The sequence below is a fragment of the Erythrolamprus reginae genome, unplaced genomic scaffold, assembly GCF_031021105.1.
Source record: "Erythrolamprus reginae isolate rEryReg1 unplaced genomic scaffold, rEryReg1.hap1 H_7, whole genome shotgun sequence".
Taxonomy (NCBI): domain Eukaryota; kingdom Metazoa; phylum Chordata; class Lepidosauria; order Squamata; family Dipsadidae; genus Erythrolamprus; species Erythrolamprus reginae.
In genome coordinates this window covers 1,198,537-1,217,693 of record NW_027248528.1, presented here as the reverse complement: position 1 = coordinate 1,217,693, position 19,157 = coordinate 1,198,537, and the positions used below count along the sequence as shown (strand labels likewise).

Below are 19,157 nucleotides of genomic sequence, written 5' to 3'. Positions count from 1 at the left end.
CCAGCTCATTACCTGTCTTGGGCCACACAAAACGAATTCATTAATATTTCTGGAAAACATGTCCTGAATGCTATATTGTCCAAAAGGAAAGCAGCAATTTATTTTGCAATAATATGTGATGCAACACCTGATGTTTCACACACTGAAAAAAATGTAGTTGTTTTGCGATACGTTAACAGAGAGCCCCAAAATGGAAAATGGAGTATTCAAGAAAGATTTATTGAATATTTTTATTTTTTTCAGAAGACTGGAGAAGAAATTGCTGACATGATCATGTCAAGATTGAGTGAACATGCCATTGATCTCAAAGACTGCAGAGGTCAGGGATATGACAATGGAGCCAACATGTCTGGCAGAATTAAAGGTGTAAGAGCCAAAATCCAGGAGACATACCCAACAGCTATGTTTTGTCCCTGTGCTGCACATTCCAAGCTGCCCTGAAATGAAGACCTTTTTTGGTAGTGTAAACAGGTTATATATTCTGTTCAGCAGCAGTCCTGCAAGATGGAACACACTGATTGATGAAGTGGGAAGGTCTTTGCATGGTTTGAGTGACACTCGGTGGAGTTCAAGAATAGAGGCTGTACGTCCAATTGCACAGAATCTACCAAGCATTTTAAAGGCTCTGGAAAAAGTTCTTGCTTCCAGAAAACTTACAAATGATGCACACTCCAGATGCCCAAGGTCTCTATGACTACTTCTCATCCTTTCGGGCAGTGGTTTTAGCCACATTCTGGTTCAAAGTGCTTACCAGCTTTGAGGATAGAAACAAAATTCTCCAATCAAGATCTATTTCCATGGAAATTGGAGTGGCCAACATTAAAGCTCTCGCTGAAGAAATGCAACTGCTTCGAGAAAAGTGGCCTGTTTTACTTTCTGAAGCTGGAGCAGTAGCAGATTGCATAGAGATTCCCAAGGAACTACTGAATCCTCAACAATTGCGGCAAAGGAAGTCAAAGCATCATGATGCAATAGATCCTGAAGAGCATTTTAAAGCTAATGTCTTCCTTGTGGCAATGGACACAATCATTTCTGGCCTTCATCAGCACTTCTAGTCTATGGAGGAAGTCTGCAAGCTATTTTCTCCAATCTTGAAAGTGACAACAATAAGTGAGGAAGACCTGGTGGCATCGACTGAAGAATTAATCTCAGCATACCCTGATGATCTCACATCATCTTTACTCGATGAGCTGCAACATCTTCGGAAAGTGTACAAAGCTACATTTCCAGAAAACCTGGGTCCCTTAGATTTGCTAAATGCAATCTACGAACTAGAGCTTCAAGGAATATTTGGAGAGATGGGTATTGCTCTTCGGATTTTTACCACACTCCCACTTCCAGTGGCAGAAGGAGAGAGGGCATTTAGCAAACTTTCATTAATCAAGAACTACCTGCGTTCTACAATGAATGAACAACATCTAAACAGCCTAGCAATACTTTTCATTGAACATGAGCTTGCAAGACAACTCAGTTACAAAGATTTAATTAAAGAATTTGCAAATCAGAAAGTCAGAAGACTTGCTCCATAAACCTGAATTTGTTGTTTATTTTAACTATGAGCCAAGAAGGGCACAATTCAGTGCTCACAGTGCTTTGGATAGAAGGTTCATTTTTGCTATCCACTAGGTTTTCCAGATACTGTGAACATTTACTTGAAGAAAATGACATCTTTACTTTACTCACATAGACACGTAGGAAAATGTTATCATATGGGACTTTGTTTTTCATTCAGCTATGGACTTCACAGCTGGGCGAGATCATCCAAGGACATGGGGTGAGGTATCATCAGTACGCTGATGATACCCAGCTTTACATCTCCACCCCATGCCCAGTCAACGAAACGGTGGAAGTGATGTGCCGGTGCCTGGAGGCTGTTGGGGCCTGGATGGGTGTCAACAGACTCAAGCTCAACCCGGATAAGACGGAGTGGCTGTGGGTTTTGCCTCCCAAGGACAATTCCATCTGTCCGTCCATCACCCTGGGGGGGGGGGAATTATTGACCCCCTCAGAGAGGGTCCACAACTTGGGCGTCCTCCTCAATCCACAGCTCACATTAGAAAACCATCTCTCAGCTGTGGCGAGGGGGGCGTTTTCCCAGGTTCGCCTGGTGCACCAGTTGCGGCCCTATCTGGACCGGGACTCATTGCTCACAGTCACTCATGCCCTCATCACCTCGAGGCTCGACTACTGTAACGCTCTCTACATGGGGCTACCTTTGAAAAGTGTTCGGAAACTTCAGATCGTGCAGAATGCAGCTGCGAGAGCAGTCATGGGCTTACCTAGGTATGCCCATGTTTCACCATCACTCCGCAGTCTGCATTGGCTGCCGATCAGTTTCCGGTCACAATTCAAAGTGTTGGTTATGACCTTTAAAGCCCTTCATGGCATTGGACCAGAATATCTCCGAGACCGCCTACTGCCGCACGAATCCCAGCGACCGATTAGGTCCCACAGAGTGGGCCTTCTCCGGGTCCCGTCAACTAAACAATGTCGGCTGGCAGGCCCCAGGGGAAGAGCCTTCTCTGTGGCGGCACCGGCCCTCTGGAACCAACTCCCCCCGGATATTAGGACTGCCCCTACTCTTCCTGCCTTCTGTAAACTCCTTAAAACCCACCTTTGCCGTCAGGCATGGGGGAACTGAAACATCTCCCCCGGGCATGTTTAATTTATATATGGTATGCTTGTGTGTATGTCTGCTAGTATATGGGGTCGTTTTAAATCTTTAATACAGTATTTTAAATTGTCAGATTATTTATGATTTGTTTCCACGTGTTGTGAGCCGCCCCGAGTCTTCGGAGAGGGGCGGCATACAAATCTAAGTAATAAATAAATAAATAAATAAATAAATAAATAAATAAATAAATAAATACAGGTCCACGTTTACTCTAGTTACCCTGATCTAGCTGATGTTCAAGCCAGAGTGCAGTTCGTGCAACACGGTCCATGTGTTCACCTCATCACAAGGACTGCACTTATGCATGTGAACAGGGCTGCCGATAGGGCAGTACTACCGGTAGTAGCGTCAGGGGCCTGGCCATGAGGGGGCCCCGGCGATTGAAGAAGACCGGTACCAGCCACGCAGGCAACGTGAGATCTTAGCACAGCACTTTCGCACCTGCCGTGGCTCCTCCCCGCTCTGCCCCTGCTGAGCGCAGCACTTTCAAAGTGCAGGGCAGTTATGCCTCTGCGCTCCTCTGAATTGGCTCCTCCCCAGCGTGAAGACCGGGCTGGACTGGGGCCTGGGGGAAAGCGCCGCGCCGTCCCCTGAGCCGCCTAGCCCGGGCGCCGGAGAGAGAACAGCCGGCATCAGAAGAGGACAAGTACGGCCAGGAACCAGCAGGCGGTGAGCGGGAGGTGAGAAGCCGAGTCCCTCCGCGCTGTTTGCAGGGGGAATAAGGGGAAATCGGGGGGGGGGGGGGAGGAAATCCGGGGGGGAGGAGTGGGGGGGGAGCACCGGCAGTTTATGCATAGTCTCTTTGGTCTGTTTAGTGGCCAAGGCGAGCGCCGTGGCATACACTGTATTTTACTATCGGGCTTCTCCACCATCAGGAGGAAGAGCAACTGCACGGAATAGACAGGCGTGGGTGCTGCGAACTTGATAGAAAGGGGGCGGGGGAGTTTGATTCCCTCAGTGATCCATGGGAGGAGATCCACCAGAGAGGGTTAGGCGTTGCTGAAATGGGCCTGGCTCCTTCCTTCCTGCCTTCTTTCTTTTCCTCTCCCTCTCTCCTTCCCTCCCTCCTTCCCTTCTTTCCCTCTCTCCCTCCCTCCTTCCCTTCCTTCTTTCCTTCCCTCCTTACTTCTCCCTCCCTCCTTTTTTCCCTCTCCCTCCTTCCTTCTCTCTCCCTCCTTCCCTTCCTTCCTTCTTTCCCTCTCGGGTTGGGGTTTCGGGGGGGGTGCTGGCAAGCCCCCCAGGCCGGCGGCGACCTTTTAAAACAGCCGCGCGGCTTCCCAGCTGAGTCCTGAAGTCAAACGTCAAAGGCGAACTTCCGCGTTTGGCTTCAGGACTCAGCTGGGAAGCCGCGCGGCTGTTTTAAAAGGTCGCTGCCGGCATGGGGGGCTTCCTAGCACCCCCCCAAACCCGGGTTGGGGGTTCGGGGGGGTGCTGGCAAGCCCCCCATGCCGGCGGCGACCTTTTAAACAGCCGCGCAGCTTCCCAGCTGACTCCTGAAGCCAAACGCGGAAGTTCGCCATGGGTTTCCCCCGTTTTTCTGCACTCTTTCCTGCCCCATTCTCCCCCCTGGATCTCCATGGGTTTCCTCCATTTTTCTGCACTCTTTCCTGCCCCATTCTCCCCCCTCGATCTCCATGGGTTTCCTCCGTTTTTCTGCACTCTTTCCTGCCCCATTCTCCCCCCTGGATCTCCATGGGTTTCCTCCGTTTTTCTGCACTCTTTCCTGCCCCGTTCTCCCCTCTGGATCTCAATGGGTTTCCTCCATTTTTCTGCACTCTTTCCTGCCCCGTTCTCCCCCCTGGATCTTCATGGGTTTCCTCCGTTTTTCTGCACTCTTTCCTGCCCCGTTCACCCCTCTGGATCTCAATGGGTTTCCTCCGTTTTTCTGCACTCTTTCCTGCCTCGTTCTCCCCCCTGGATCTCCATGGGTTTCCTCCGTTTTTCTGCACTCTTTCCTGCCCCGTTCTCCCCCCTGGATCTTCATGGGTTTCCTCCGTTTTTCTGCACTCTTTCCTGCCCCGTTCACCCCTCTGGATCTCAATGGGTTTCCTCCGTTTTTCTGCACTCTTTCCTGCCTCGTTCTCCCCCCTGGATCTCCATGGGTTTCCTCCGTTTTTCTGCACTCTTTCCTGCCCCGTTCTCCCCTCTGGATCTCAATGGGTTTCCTCCGTTTTTCTGCACTCTTTCCTGCCTCGTTCTCCCCCCTGGATCTCCATGGGTTTCCTCCGTTTTTCTGCACTCTTTCCTGCCCCGTTCACCCCTCTGGATCTCAGTGGGTTTCCTCCGTTTTTCTGCACTCTTTCCTGCCTCGTTCTCCCCTCTGGATCTCAATGGGTTTCCTCTGTTTTTCTGCACTCTTTCCTGCCCCGTTCACCCCTCTGGATCTCAATGGGTTTCCTCCGTTTTTCTGCACTCTTTCCTGCCTCGTTCTCCCCTCTGGATCTCCATGGGTTTCCTCCGTTTTTCTGCACTCTTTCCTGCCCCGTTCACCCCCCTGGATCTCCATGGGTTTCCTCCGTTTTTCTGCACTCTTTCCTGCCCCGTTCACCCCCCTGGATCTCAATGGGTTTCCTCTGTTTTTCTGCACTCTTTCCTGCCTCGTTCTCCCCCCTGGATCTCCATGGGTTTCCTCCGTTTTTCTGCACTCTTTCCTGCCCCGTTCACCCCCCTGGATCTCAATGGGTTTCCTCCGTTTTTCTGCACTCTTTCCTGCCCCGTTCTCCCCCCTGGATCTCCATGGGTTTCCTCCGTTTTTCTGCACTCTTTCCTGCCCCGTTCTCCCCCCTGGATCTCCATGGGTTTCCTCCGTTTTTCTGCACTCTTTCCTGCCCCGTTCTCCCCCCTGGATCTCCATGGGTTTCCTCCGTTTTTCTGCACTCTTTCCTGCCCCGTTCTCTCCCCTGGATCTCCATGGGTTTCCTCCGTTTTTCTGCACTCTTTCCTGCCCCGTTCTCCCCCCTGGATCTCCATGGGTTTCCTCCGTTTTTCTGCACTCTTTCCTGCCCCATTCTCCCCCCTGGATCTCCATGGGTTTCCTCCGTTTTTCTGCACTCTTTCCTGCCCCATTCTCCCCCCTGGATCTCCATGGGTTTCCTCCGTTTTTCTGCACTCTTTCCTGCCCCATTCTCCCCCCTGGATCTCCATGGGTTTCCCCCGTTTTTCTGCATTCTTTCCTGCCCCATTCTCCCCCCTGGATCTCCATGGGTTTCCTCCGTTTTTCTGCACTCTTTCTTGCCCCATTCTCCCCCCTGGATCTCCATGGGTTCCCTCCGTTTTTCTGCACTCTTTCCTGCCCCATTCTCGAACTTCCGCGTTTGATTTCAGGACTCAGCTGGGAAGCGGCGCAGCTGTTTTAAAAGGGCGCAGCCGGCATGCGGGGCTTCCCAGCACCCCCTCGAACCTGGGTTGGGGGTTCGGGGGAGTGCTGGGAAGCCCCCCAGGCCGGCTGCGACCTTTTAAAACAGCCGCGCCGCTTCCCAGCTGACTCCCGAAACCAAACGCGGAAGTGGGGGTTTTTTAATTAATTTTTTAAAAAAATCGCGATATGGCGTTTCGCGAAGATCGAGATCGCGAAACTCGAGGGATCACTGTATTCCAAGGGCTCGTGGAAAGGTTGCTGTATGGAATAGGGGGAACGGTGCCCTACTTCGACGACGTGTTGGTTTCAGGTAGTACTGTCGAGGAGTTAGAGCTAAGAGTCAGGCAGGTTTTATCTAAGTTCAGGGACACAGGGTTAAAATTAAAATCCAAAAAATGTGTGTATGGTGTTCCGAGGGTGGAATTTCTGGGGTTTACCGTAGATGCTGAGGGAATTCACCCCACAGCGGAGAAAACGAGGGCTATTAGGGAGGCACCGAGGCCCCAGTCGAAGTCAGAGCTTCAGGCATTCTTGGGGCTGTTGAATTTTTATGCTGTGTTTTTGCCTCATAAGGCGTCGGTTGCAGAGCCGTTGCACAGATTACTGGATAAGGAGGCTGTGTGGCATTGGGGCAGGCGTGAGGAGTCGGCTTTTGGGGCAGTTAAAGAGATACTAACCTCTAATAGCATATTAGCCCAGTACTCACCTGCTTTGCCTTTAGTCTTGACATGCGATGCGTCTCAGTACGGCGTGGGGGCAGTGTTAAGCCATAGGCTACCCGACGGAAAAGAGGCTCCGTTGGCATTTTTTTCTCGCACCCTAGCCAAGGCGGAGAGGAACTATGGCCACATCGATAAGGAAGCATTAGCCCTAATCGCGGGAGTCTGCCGGTTCCATGATTATCTCTATGGACGGCATTTTGAGTTGGTCACTGACCACCAGCCCTTATTGGGGCTAGCGGGAAACCGGCAGAGCCCAATTGTTTTATCTCCGCGGATGTCTCATTGGATAGTTTTTTTGGCTAATTACAACTATTCCTTAATCTATAGACCGGGGCGCCACATTGCACATGCAGATGCATCGAGTAGATGTCCCCTCTCGGATCTTCTGTCTGACCCGGCTCCAGCCTGTACAGTCATGTCATTAGGGGAGGGACCCTTATTGTTAGCGGCCCCTGAGGTGGCTAGAGAAACAGGGTGTGATCAGATATCAGCTAGGGTTAAGCAGTGGGTGCTCCGAGGGTGGCCTGCCTCCGCCCCAGGGGAGGTGTTTACTCCTTACTTTCGTTGTCGGAACGAATTTTCAATAGAAAAGGATTGTTTACTTAGGGGAAGTAGAGTGGTGATTCCCCCTAATCTGCGCTGTAGGGTCCTATCGCTTTTGTACAAGGGGCACCGGGGCATAGTCCGCATGAAGGGGCTAGCCCGTGATTACGTCTGGTGGCCAGGCATGGGTAGGGAGATTGAACAGCGGGTAGCGGCATGTATGGTGTGCCAGGAAAGTCGGCCTTTTCCCCCTTGCTCTGAGCTGTTATGTTGGGAACCTCCTGCAGGGCCTTGGGTGTGGCTGCACCTTGATCTTGCTGGCCCCTTTATGGGGCAGAATTTCCTAATTGTGGTAGATGCCCACTCTAAGTGGTTGGAGGTGGTCCGCCTGCGGTCTACCCAGTCTCAGGCCATCACTGAAGTTTTAGAATCCTTATTTGCCTCGCACGGGTTTCCTGACCTTTTAGTATCAGACAATGGGCCACAGTTCACGTCTGTGGTGTTTGAATCGTTTTTAGCGTCTGTGGGCATCAGACATGCGTTGGCATCGCCTTGGCATCCGGCCAGTAATGGGCAGGCTGAACGTATGGTTCGCTCGGCCAAAGATGCCCTCAAGAGAATGCCACAGGGGTCTTGGCATCAGAAGATAACAGAGTTGTTACTAGCTCAGCACTCCACCCCTTGTGTGGCAACCGGGAAGACCCCGGCGGAGCTATTGATGGGTAGGAAACTCAGGATTATCCTAGACCGGCTACACCCATTGTATTCTCAAGCCGCGCAGTGGCCAGAACCGCCGGACAGGAAGCTAGAGGTAGGTGATTCAGTGTATGTCCGCTCATACTCGGGCGGTCGGAATTGGGAACGGGCTACCGTGAGCAGGGAATTGGGGCCTCATTCATATGAGACAGTGTTAGTGGATGGTCGGATATGGAAGAGACATCTGGATCAAATCCGTTTGAACAGGGCAGGGGCTCTAGAAACTGCCGGGAACGGTGACCGGCGCGGGGTCCCCGAAAGGGAATTGTATAATGCACCGGTCATTGCAAGAAACCCTGGGAATTTAACCCGAGAGGAAGCCCAGCCAGAAGCCTTGTCCAGCCCTGACCCAAGGCAGAGCGAATCACTTCCAGTTACTTCCAGAGGTTGCCGTGGAGCCCAGGCGCTCCAGCAGGATTTGTAAAAAGCCCGCCTATTTAAATGACTATGTGTGCTCCAACCAAAGGGAAAGGAGTGAAGTGTCTACTTGACAACTGGCCGGCTGCAAGCCGCGGCTATTGGTGCCCTATCCAGGGTGCTGATTGGACGCGTATACACAGTAACAGTGTAAGCGGGAAAAGTTACTGAATGTGTATTGGTTAGTACCTCAGCCAGCTCTGGGTATAAAGAGCTAGTGTTGTTCTGTAATGTTTTAAGTCTGTGCCTGCCTGCTTTGGCGTGTGTTCCTATAATAAAGGCCATTTCTATACGAAGTCTCTGGTTACTACAATGTTTGTCTTCTTTAGTTCTGTAAACCGTTACTTCCTGTTTAATAAAGAACCGTTACTTACTACAAGATTGCTGTCCTTCATTCCAGCAAGGATTCAACATCTGGCAACGAGGAAACGTGCACCAGAGAGAAGGTAACCAGGGACTTCCCTCAGCCACCGCTGCTGCTTCGGGTTCCCCTCAGCCATTTTCACGGCACCACACCGAGCCACGCAGAAACCAAAGGAAAACCCTGCCGAACTTTTCCTTGCTGCTCGGGCCACCAGATTTCCCTCCACCGCCCACGCTGCCGCCGCACCGCCACCAAGCTCCTCAGCTGCTCGGCGGCCGAGGGAAACCCCTTTTTCTTCGCCGCCGAGTGTCCCAGCTGCTCAGTGGCCACCGGACTCTAGTCGCCTGCCGCCGCACCGCCGAGCTCCTCAGTTGCTCGGCGGCCGAGAGAGAAACCGCCGCCCATGCTGCTGCTGCACCGCCGCCGAGCTTCTCAGCTGCTCGGCGGCCAGGGGAAACCCCTTACATCATTGCCGCCGAGCTTCCAATTACCCAATGGTTCCCAAGCCCCCGTAGCATATTTTTCACGAACCTTGTCCAACACCGAGAGAAATTATAGTCAGATGGACAAGGAGGCCTTAGCCCTTGTCGTGTCAGTAAAGAAGTTTCATGATTATTTGTATGGCAGACCCTTCATTTTGCAAACTGACCACAAACCCTTATTGGGCATAATAGCGGGCACTAAAGAGTCTCCTCAATTCACATCCCCTAGAATGACCAGGTGGTCGGAATTTTTAGCGGCCTATACTTACCAGTTGCAATATCGTCCCGGGAAGGATATGGCACACGCAGATGCCCTTAGCCGCTGTCCCTTGCCAGTACCAGTTATAGATCCCTCACCTACATCACAGGTCCTCCTCATAGAGGAAGTTAACAATTCACTGTCTGCATCTGACATAGCTGCCCACTCCTCCTCCGATAACTCCATCTCCCAAGTCATAGACTGGGTTAAACGGGGGTGGCCCACAGGAGTTCTACCCAGCAGGTTTGCCCCATTTCAAACCCAACAGAGTGAGTTATCTATGCATAGAGGGTGTTTACTGTGGGGATCACGAGTCATCGTTCCTCCTTCTCTACAGGATGTAGTTTTGCGCCTCCTCCATGAGTGCCAACCAGGCATTGTTCGGATGAAGGCCTTGGCTCGCAGCTATGTCTGGTGGCCGGGTTTAGACCAAGCCATCCAGACCTGGGTAGATCGCTGCCCGGAATATCAGAACTCCAGACCCATGCCACCAGAAGCTCATCCAAGACAGTGGGAAATACCTAGAGGGCCATGGTCCAGAATCCACCTTGACCTGGCTGGCCCTTTCCATGATCAACAATTCATGGTACTAGTAGACGCTTACTCAGGCTGGGTAGAAGTAGACATACTACAATCCACGACATCGGAGAGTGTAATTAATGTGCTATCTCGACATTTTTCCATGCACGGGTTACCCGACCAGTTGGTAACCGATAATGGACCACAGTTCACATCCTCACAATTCCAGGTATTTTTAGCCGCCTTAGGAATCAGACAAATTTTAACAGCCCCTTGGCACCCTAGTAGCAACGGCAGGGCGGAACGGGCCGTGAGATCTACAAAAGAGGCCCTCGGCCATCTCAAAGGTTTGGACTGGAGGAACAAGGTAAATCTCTATTTGATAACTCAGCATTCAACCCCCTGCCCCACCACAGGCAGGAGCCCAGCAGAGGCACTTATGGGCCGACGCCTGCATACTAGGTTAGATAGGATTCATCCCACATATACTGCTAATACAGACAGGGAAACACCAAATTTCATGAGAGCATTTGTCCAAGGAGATCTGGTATATGCCCAAAATTATGGGGGGGGGGAGAACACCGTTGGGAGCCAGGTTGGGTCTCTGAAATAACAGTCCCTTGTTCTTATAGGGTCCAACTAATTGATGGACGGACCTGGTGTCGGCACATAGACCTACTACGCCGGCGAACCTTAGAAGCTGCTACGCCGGCGTCACAAGCACCATCCGTCCCGGCAACCTGCACCACACCATCCGACTATACAGAGATCACTTCCTCCCTGGACAATCAATATCAAAGACCGATACCGCAACCATTACACCAGGAAATACACACAGAAGATCAACCACAACCATTGTCTAGAGAAACAGAATCATCATTGCCCCTACCAGGGGCCGAACCCCGCCGTTCATCAAGGCCACACAAACATCCCGCTTATTTAGAGGATTTTGTGTGCACCAACCAGGTGAGAAGGGGTGTTGTGTCCAGAGGACAGTTAGGCCTTGTACCCGCCCCATATTCCTTGGGTGGGAAAATACTGCAAGGTGATTGGTTGGCTCAGCCTGGCAGCCCGGTATATATATAGCTGCCAGGCATGGCCATGTTTGTCTTGTTTAGTTCTGTAAACCGTTACTTCCTGTTTCATAAAGAACCATTACTTACTACAAGATTGCAGTCCTTCATTCCAGCAAGGATTCAACACGCAGCTTCTCTTTAAAAGAAAGGGGGAAGTGTGGGGGGTCAACCTTTGTTACCTTGGAAAGGGGCTGTACTGGAGGAGACAGCACAGGGTTTGCTGATAGCAAGACTCTGACGAATTTATCCCTGCCTCTCTGCCGAGCTTGGGCAAACCAAGTCAAATAGCATGGTCAATTCAAAGCACTTGGAGCTAACTTTTCCCTGCTCCTTAAACTTAGCAGATCATCCATTTTTCCTCCAAAGTTGCAGTGCGCCTAGGTGCAGCTTTAAGAGGGAGGGGGGAGGAGGAGGGGGTGTGTGCATTTCAAACTGAAATGGTTACAAGATAGCAGAAAGCAGGGGGGACTTGAACTCCCACACTTTGAGTTATATTACAAAGCCTCTGTACTAGTTTGGCTTAAAGAATGGATCCAACTAAAGAATATCAGACTATTGGCAATTGAAGGGCACAATCTACAGGCGGGGTAGCACAGCTTTCTCTGGCACAGGAAACACAAAACATACTCATATTTTAGGAATCATAAAATTAGGGTATCGTTGTTAGAAACATGGAACAAAATTAAAAGACAATATTACGCAAAAGTCCCAGCTTGGTTCTCAGGAATGGAGGCTGTTAATATATCCAAACACCATAGGCTTAGATAAAATGGTCACATATTCACAGATATTAGATAAATAAGGGAATTTGAAAATATTACTATTAGAGAAAGAAAGAATAAAAATAGACTGGTGGCCATACGCCATAGGCTTAGATAAAATGGTCACATATTCACAGATATTAGATAAAGAAGGGAATTTGAAAACAATATAGAGGAATAAAAATACGAGTGGTGGCCATATACACAAATTAAATCAAGATTATATTACGATAATGGCCCACAATTAACCAGCCGCCAAATGGAGCTAGTTTTAGCGGGGCTAGGAATCCCGCATACTCTAATCTCTCCTCATTTTCCGGCCGCTAATGGCCTTGAGGAACGCATGGTAAGGATCACCAAGGAGGCTCTCAGCCGATCTGCCCCTGGAGACTGGCAAGAACGGCTGGACGAATTCCTCCTGGCCCAACACATAACTCCATCCGCAACTACCAACAAAAGTCCAGCAGAGCTCCTCATGGGAAGGAGACTCCGCTCTCAACTGAATCGGGTACACCCTGAATATTCTACCCAAAAAGACAAACCTAAACTTCTTCCAAAAAGACATTTTAACCCATGCGACTCAATCTTCGCCAAAGACTTTGACTCTGAATTACACTGGAGAGAAGGGCAAATCGAGGAACGAACTGGACCAAAGTCGTATTTAATAAAATTAACCAATGGCAGAGAGTGGCGGAGACACATAGACCAATTAAAAAAGCGGGTCATACAAAACAATCCCTCTAACGCCAATACTCTGCCTTTTCCAGATCTCGACCAATCTACAAACGAAGAAAATCAAGCATCGTACTCAACAAGTCCTCTTCAGGCTTCCGGTGATGGCTGCCCTGGACCCCTGGAGGCCGGCGATGGTAAGGCTTCATCGAAGCCCACAGGCCAAGAAATTCTTAACCAGGGCGGAGCAGTACAAGAGCCGGCCTCACAGGAGGACAGCTCTCCAGTAACTGATCTGCGCAGGTCTCAAAGATCATCCAAACCTCCAATCTAATTATAGGCCTACGTAACATGATTAAATGATTGACAGATATCGGCCACCTATGAGGGGAGGGGTGTTATGTCTTGTTAACTGTTGAAAGCTGATTGCTGATTGGCAAGTCAAATAGACTTGCCGCCAAAACCAAATAACTGTCAAATGGTTTTCCCGCACTTTTGAAAAGTATAAATAGACGCGGCTTGAGCAACTTGGAGACTGTGAACTGAGCTGAACGCTGCTGATCGTTCTCTGCTAATAAAAGAGCTGTTATTAGCCCATGGTCTCCAGTCCTCTGATTTAACAGAAACGACTAAGACCATTTTTCATTTTAAAATGTGGCAGCCATTCCCTCTCCCCGCGCGGTTACATCCTCAACATTCAGTGTGTATGTTTTGCAGGGGAGGGTGTGTATCATTGCGTGTTTAATTAATTAATTAATTAATTAATTAGATTTGTATGCCGCCCCTCTCCGTAGACTCGGGGCGGCTCACAACAACAATAATACAGTTCATAACAAATCTAATAATTTAAAAACATTAAAAGAAAAAAACCATTATTAAAGCAGACATACACACAAACATACCATAGATAAATTGTATAGGCCCGGGGGAGATGTCTCAATTCCCCCATGCCTGACGGCAGAGGTGGGTTTTAAGGAGTTTTAATCCAAATATTTTCTAAGCTGGAGAACTTTGAAGCGGGGTGGGCTTCAACTCCTAGAATTCCCCAGCCGGCTTAAAAAATTCCCAACTTGCAAAACACAGAACTAAACGTAGGTAGTCCTCAACTTACTATGGCTCATTTAGTGACCGTATTTACAACAGTCCTGGGGAAAAAGGGACTTAGGACCTGTTTTCACACTCAATGACCATTGCGGCATGCTCCCATGGCCACATGATCTAAAATGATCGGCTCTCCGTTCTCCACAATCACTTGGAGATTAGAAGGAGGAATGTGGGGCCAGTCTTGACCTCAATCCCAGGGTGAAACTCCACCACCGAAGCAAAGCAGAGAATGAAGGGTACATCCTACCCCCTCCAGCTCTCCTCCCTCACCACCGGAGGAGCCAAACACTTCCATAACAGGTTAGGTGCTCTGTAGATATTATTCTGTAAATGTTAACAAGAGTTGGAAAAGACTTTGTAGTCCAACCCCACCCCACCCCCGCCCAAACAGGAGACCATTTCTGACAGATGATAGTACAGTCTCTTCTTGGAAGCTTCCAGGGATGAAGCTCCCACACCTTCCAAAGGCAACTTCTGTTCCATGGGTTGATGGTTTTCACTGTCAGAAAATTTCATCTTATTTCCAAATTGAATTTCCTTATTTAATTTCCACCCATTATTCTTTGTCTGGCCTTCAAGTGCTTTGGAAAGTAGCTTGATACTCGACCCCACCCCAGTGGCAGCCCCTCAAATACTGGAAGACGCTCTCATGTCTCCCCTGATCCTTCTCTTCCCTAAACTGGCCATGCCCAGTTCCTGCAACTGTTCGTCGTAGGTTTGATCCTCCAGTCCCCCTCATCATCTTTGTCGCTCTTCTCTGCACTCTTTATAGAGTCTCTACATCTTCTTTATAATGTGGTGATCAAAACTGGATGCAATGCTCCAGATGCAGTCTAACTAAGGCTTTATAGAATGGTATCCACAGTAACTGAATTTCAACATGCCTGCGATAAACATACAGTAGTACCCCTAGATACGAGCATAATTCGTTCCATAAGGGAGCTTGTATCTCGAGGCAACTCGTATATGGAACAAGTTGTTTTTCCCCTCTGAGATAACCAAAAGCAAGGATTCCTGCGCCACCTAGTGGACGCTCGGCTCGTATCCCGAATTTGAGCTCGGGAATAGAACAGAAATGTCTCTCCCCTCGTGGCTCGTATCTTGAAATACTCGCATGTAGAGCAGCTCGTATCTAGAGGTACTACTGTATATCCATCCTAAGATAAAATACAGGAAATAGGATAAGGGCAGACTAGATGGACCATGGGGTCTTTTTCTGCCGTCAATCTTGTACGTTTCTATGTGTTAGTACCTTTTCTTTTTCAAGATGTTTTTCAATCCTGGGGGAAAGAATCTCCAGAGAGATGTGCACCCCTTACCCTCCCTTCCCAGCAAGAAGCAGCCGAGGTACCTTGGTGTTGCCCAGAGAGATGTGCTTTCACCGGCCGCTGTCTTTGCTGTCTGGGTGGGTGCTGTTAATATGTCCCGAGATGATGAGGCAGAAGATCTGCTTCCCAATCCAGAGCAGGCGAGGTTTCAGGATGGTCGGCTGGGGCACTATGCCATCCCAAGTGGAGGGGAACATCAGCAAGTTCATCACTTCCCCCTGTGTGAGTGGGTGGGGGAATATTTATTTTATTTATTTTACTCTTTGTCCAATATACAATACATATGGAAGAGAATAGACATTAAGTAATATATATAAAGATAGAAAGTAAAAAAGAAGAGAAGTAGATGGGAGGGAGAGAATATATATAAGAGATAGGGAGAGAATAAATATGATATTATATATATATATATATATATATATATATATATATAGAGAGAGAGAGAGAGAGAGAGAGAGAGAGAGAGAGAGAGAGAGAGAGAGAGAGAGAGAGAGATAAGGAGAGAATATATATGATATATGATATAAGGGAAGGCAATTGGACAGGGGACGATAGGCACATCAGTGCACTTATATACTCCCCTTAGCACTTATATACGCCGTATATCAGGGACAGGAAGGAAGAAAAGAGGATACCAAAGTCACAATCCACATCCTCCTGTCTTCTATGCTAAGAGCAGAGAGAGAGAATTACCAGTCGTCCCAAAGGTGCTTCCCCCACCAAGGGGCAACTGGACTTTGTTTTTTCCTTTGGACATCTCACTTCTTATCAAAGAAGCTTCTCTAGCACTGACAAGATAGTGGAGGAATGGATTCTCCTTGCACAGAACTGGCCATTAGAGAGCTGTTCTGGCCACTACTCAGCTAGGGGGGGAAATTCCCTTTACACTGCCAAACTATTGACTTGGTCTGCACTACTATTGATCTTTTCATCGCTCCGATCACCCATCTCCTCCCACAAACGGCTGTATGACTGTAACTTTGTTGTTTGTATCCTTACAATTTATATTGACTGGTTCCTAATATGACTTGAGTGCTTTTTTCTAGCCGGACTATCATTAAGTATTATACCTTATAATTCTTGATGTGCATATGCTCCAAGAAAAATTCCTTGTGTATCCAATCACACTTGTCAATAACAAATTCTATTGTATTCTAAAAGGATGCAAATAACTAGCTGTCTCCAGGGATATAAACCCTTCCATTCCCCACCCGCCAGTCAGAGCTGAAGAAGCTTTGGTTGTTAAGTGGATTTTGCTTGTCAGGAGGCTGCAAAAGTGCCTGCATTTCAATCGCATGATTGCGGGACAGCAGTTGCCACCATCGTAAATGTGAAAAACTGTCACAAGCCCCCTTTTTTCATGGCCGCTGTAACTTTGAATGGTCACTAAACAGACTGTTGGAAGCTGAGCACTATTTGTGTAGCATTTCATAGTCCCAACGCTGCCCAGCCAGAGTTGGTGGGAAAAGGGGGGACATGATCGAAACATTTAAATATGTTAAAGGGTTAAATAAGGTTCAGGAGGGAAGTGTTTTTAATAGGAAAATGAACACAAGAACAAGGGGACACAATCTGAAGTTAGTTGGGGGAAAGATCAAAAGCAACATGAGAAAATATTATTTTACTGAAAGAGGAGTAGATCCTTGGAACAAACTTCCAGCAGACATGGTTGGTAAATCCACAGTAACTGAATTTAAACATGCCTGGGATAAACATATATCCATTGTAAGATAAAATACAGGAAATAGTATACGGGCAGACTAGATAGACCATGAGGTCTTTTTCTACCATCAGTCTTCTATGTTTCTGTTTCTAAGATAATCCACCCGGCCCCTTTTCAGATCAGTCTCACCATTTCCTTGCCTGCCATCTTGGTTCACACCCCACAAGTTAGGGCTACTCTCCTGCCCCACTATGACCATTTCACAGACACACACTCTCCCCTTTTCCAGCCAGACTGACCTTGTACCCAAGTGGAGGTCACTGGACTTTGAGTGGAAGCAGAGATCAATCCTGTCTGTTGTGCTGGATGATGTACTGTACAGTATTTGGCTGCAGGATACTGACTGTTCCCTCAGCTCACCAGCTCCTGCAGCCTGGGGGAGGACGGGGGAGAAGCCAGCAGAGTCAAAGAGAGAGCCAGACCAATAAGTGCTGGGTCAGGGAAGTGGTGGTGATGGTGGTGTTGGCCAGCCCTACCTCATCCCTCACCTGTGGTCAAGGTTGAAAGGTGGCCCGATCTCAGCAAAGGTCATGTTGGCAGAAAAGGAGCATGGGACGCCTACTTGGTCGATAGAGAGGTTGGGATCAGGCGAAATGACTGTGCAGGCGGAGAAATCCACCCGTTTGACCATCAGGTTCCCTCGCACGGCCTTCCTTCCCTTTCAGACACTGTTTCAGGGACTCTAGAGGATGGCTGGATTCTTGGACCACCTGCAAAAGTCAGAAGGGGGGGCAAAGCCAGAGCGGGCATCAGGCCTCTGGAACGCAGAGATGTTTAAAAACAGGGAAAAGGGAGCCAGACCAATAAGTGATGGGTCAGGGAAGTGGTGGCGATGGTGGTCTTGGCCAGCCTTGCCTCATCCCTCACCTGTGGTCAATGTTGAAAGGTGCTTCTCTAGGCCACCGTACCACTCTCAAACAGAAAGTAATGATGTCCCCGGCCATATCGGTTTACCGCACAGATGGGGGCACAGCCAGAATCCTCACCTGCGCACATCTGGCACCACGTGGTCCTTTCAATGTCTCCTGGGTGAGGATCCATCAGCCCTCCAAGAATGGAGCAACCGCCTTTGGTGTTCTCTGGGTATTTGATGCCTGTTTCAGTTACCAACATCCGTTTCTAGAAACTGCAAGCAAAGAGTGGGTGAATGCCGGGTGCTGGAAGGATGGCTAGAGGGGAAATTAATATTTGGGAGTGGGGAGAAAAAGAATGTGTTTATTTAGGTTGACTTAAGGAGTTCTAGTCCTGCTTCAGGCATCAAAGCCAGCTAGCTGAGCGACTTTGGATCAATCACCAGACGTCCAGCAGTTCCAGTCCACCTTAGGTATGAAATCCAGTTGGGTGCCTTTGGGCCAATCACCAGGTGTGTTCTAGGCCTGTCTTAGATATGAAAACCAGCGGGATAATTTTTGATCAATCGCCAGGCGATGGCGAGTTCTAGTACAGACTTAGGCATGAAAGCCATCTGGGTTACCTTGAGCCGACCCGTCTCTCATCTCAACCCACCTCAGACTAGTTGTGGCAAAAATGGGAGGATACACCAGTAATTGCAGTCTTATTTATAGAAGTAATAAAGATGATTTATAAATAAAAAATAGGTAAATAAAACTTCTGATAAGATTAGTAATCTCTTCTTAGATTTAGTGCCAAAGAGATTAACAGGAGACCCTTTTCTTTCACTGCCCAAATTAAAAAACGTTTCACATTTTCATACCTGTGTCACCATTCGTTTTGAGTTAGACTCTGACCTGCCAATCTGCATGTTTAACAAATGATATTCATTTTGTTACCTGGGAAGGAAAGAAAAGCAACAGGATTTATCCATATCAATGTGTTTGACATTCTCTTTTTTTAAATATTTTTATTGTTTTTCTTTAAGACAGACAATACAAACAACATTTAACATTTAAAGGAGCTACCATTGCTCCACTAATCATAGAAGTCTAACTAATACAGAAAAAAAGGTCTAACTATGATCAGATAAGTACAGAAATAGTTTATAATACTCTGCTTTCCTATAAAATCTACATCTATATTTCAATTTTTATATTATAGTTCATATAATTAAAATCAATTCTAATATCTATGAATTTTTGTCAATGTATTACTAAAATATCATTTTAATCAGGTAATTAAACTAATTAAAATCAATTAACTAAACTAATAAAAATCTTATACTTAAAATTAATTAAAGTCCTACAATACTATGTAATTATTCAATTTAAAATCTACTTCTTTATATCTATTTTAACAATATAAAATAATTGAAATCACTTATTCAATCTAAAAACCTTATCCTTTAAATTTCTTAACATACTATTGTATATTTAATTTAATAAGTACATTTTAAAATTTATTCATGTATTATTAAAACTATTTTTTAACATTCCACCAATTAT

The 19,157-nt window shown here is 47.8% G+C and overlaps 1 long non-coding RNA gene across 1 annotated transcript; it reads right to left on the bottom strand.

Annotated features, from left to right (window-relative positions):
• Positions 1–15,019: 15,019 nt before the first annotated feature.
• On the bottom strand, positions 15,020–18,549 carry LOC139155862 (uncharacterized). Its single transcript, XR_011557126.1, has 5 exons — positions 18,473–18,549; positions 17,745–17,884; positions 17,247–17,468; positions 16,998–17,131; positions 15,020–15,253 (listed from the first exon to the last, which is right to left on the bottom strand). It is a non-coding gene; the product is annotated as an uncharacterized lncRNA (long non-coding RNA).
• Between the last annotated feature and the right edge of the window lie 608 nt (positions 18,550–19,157).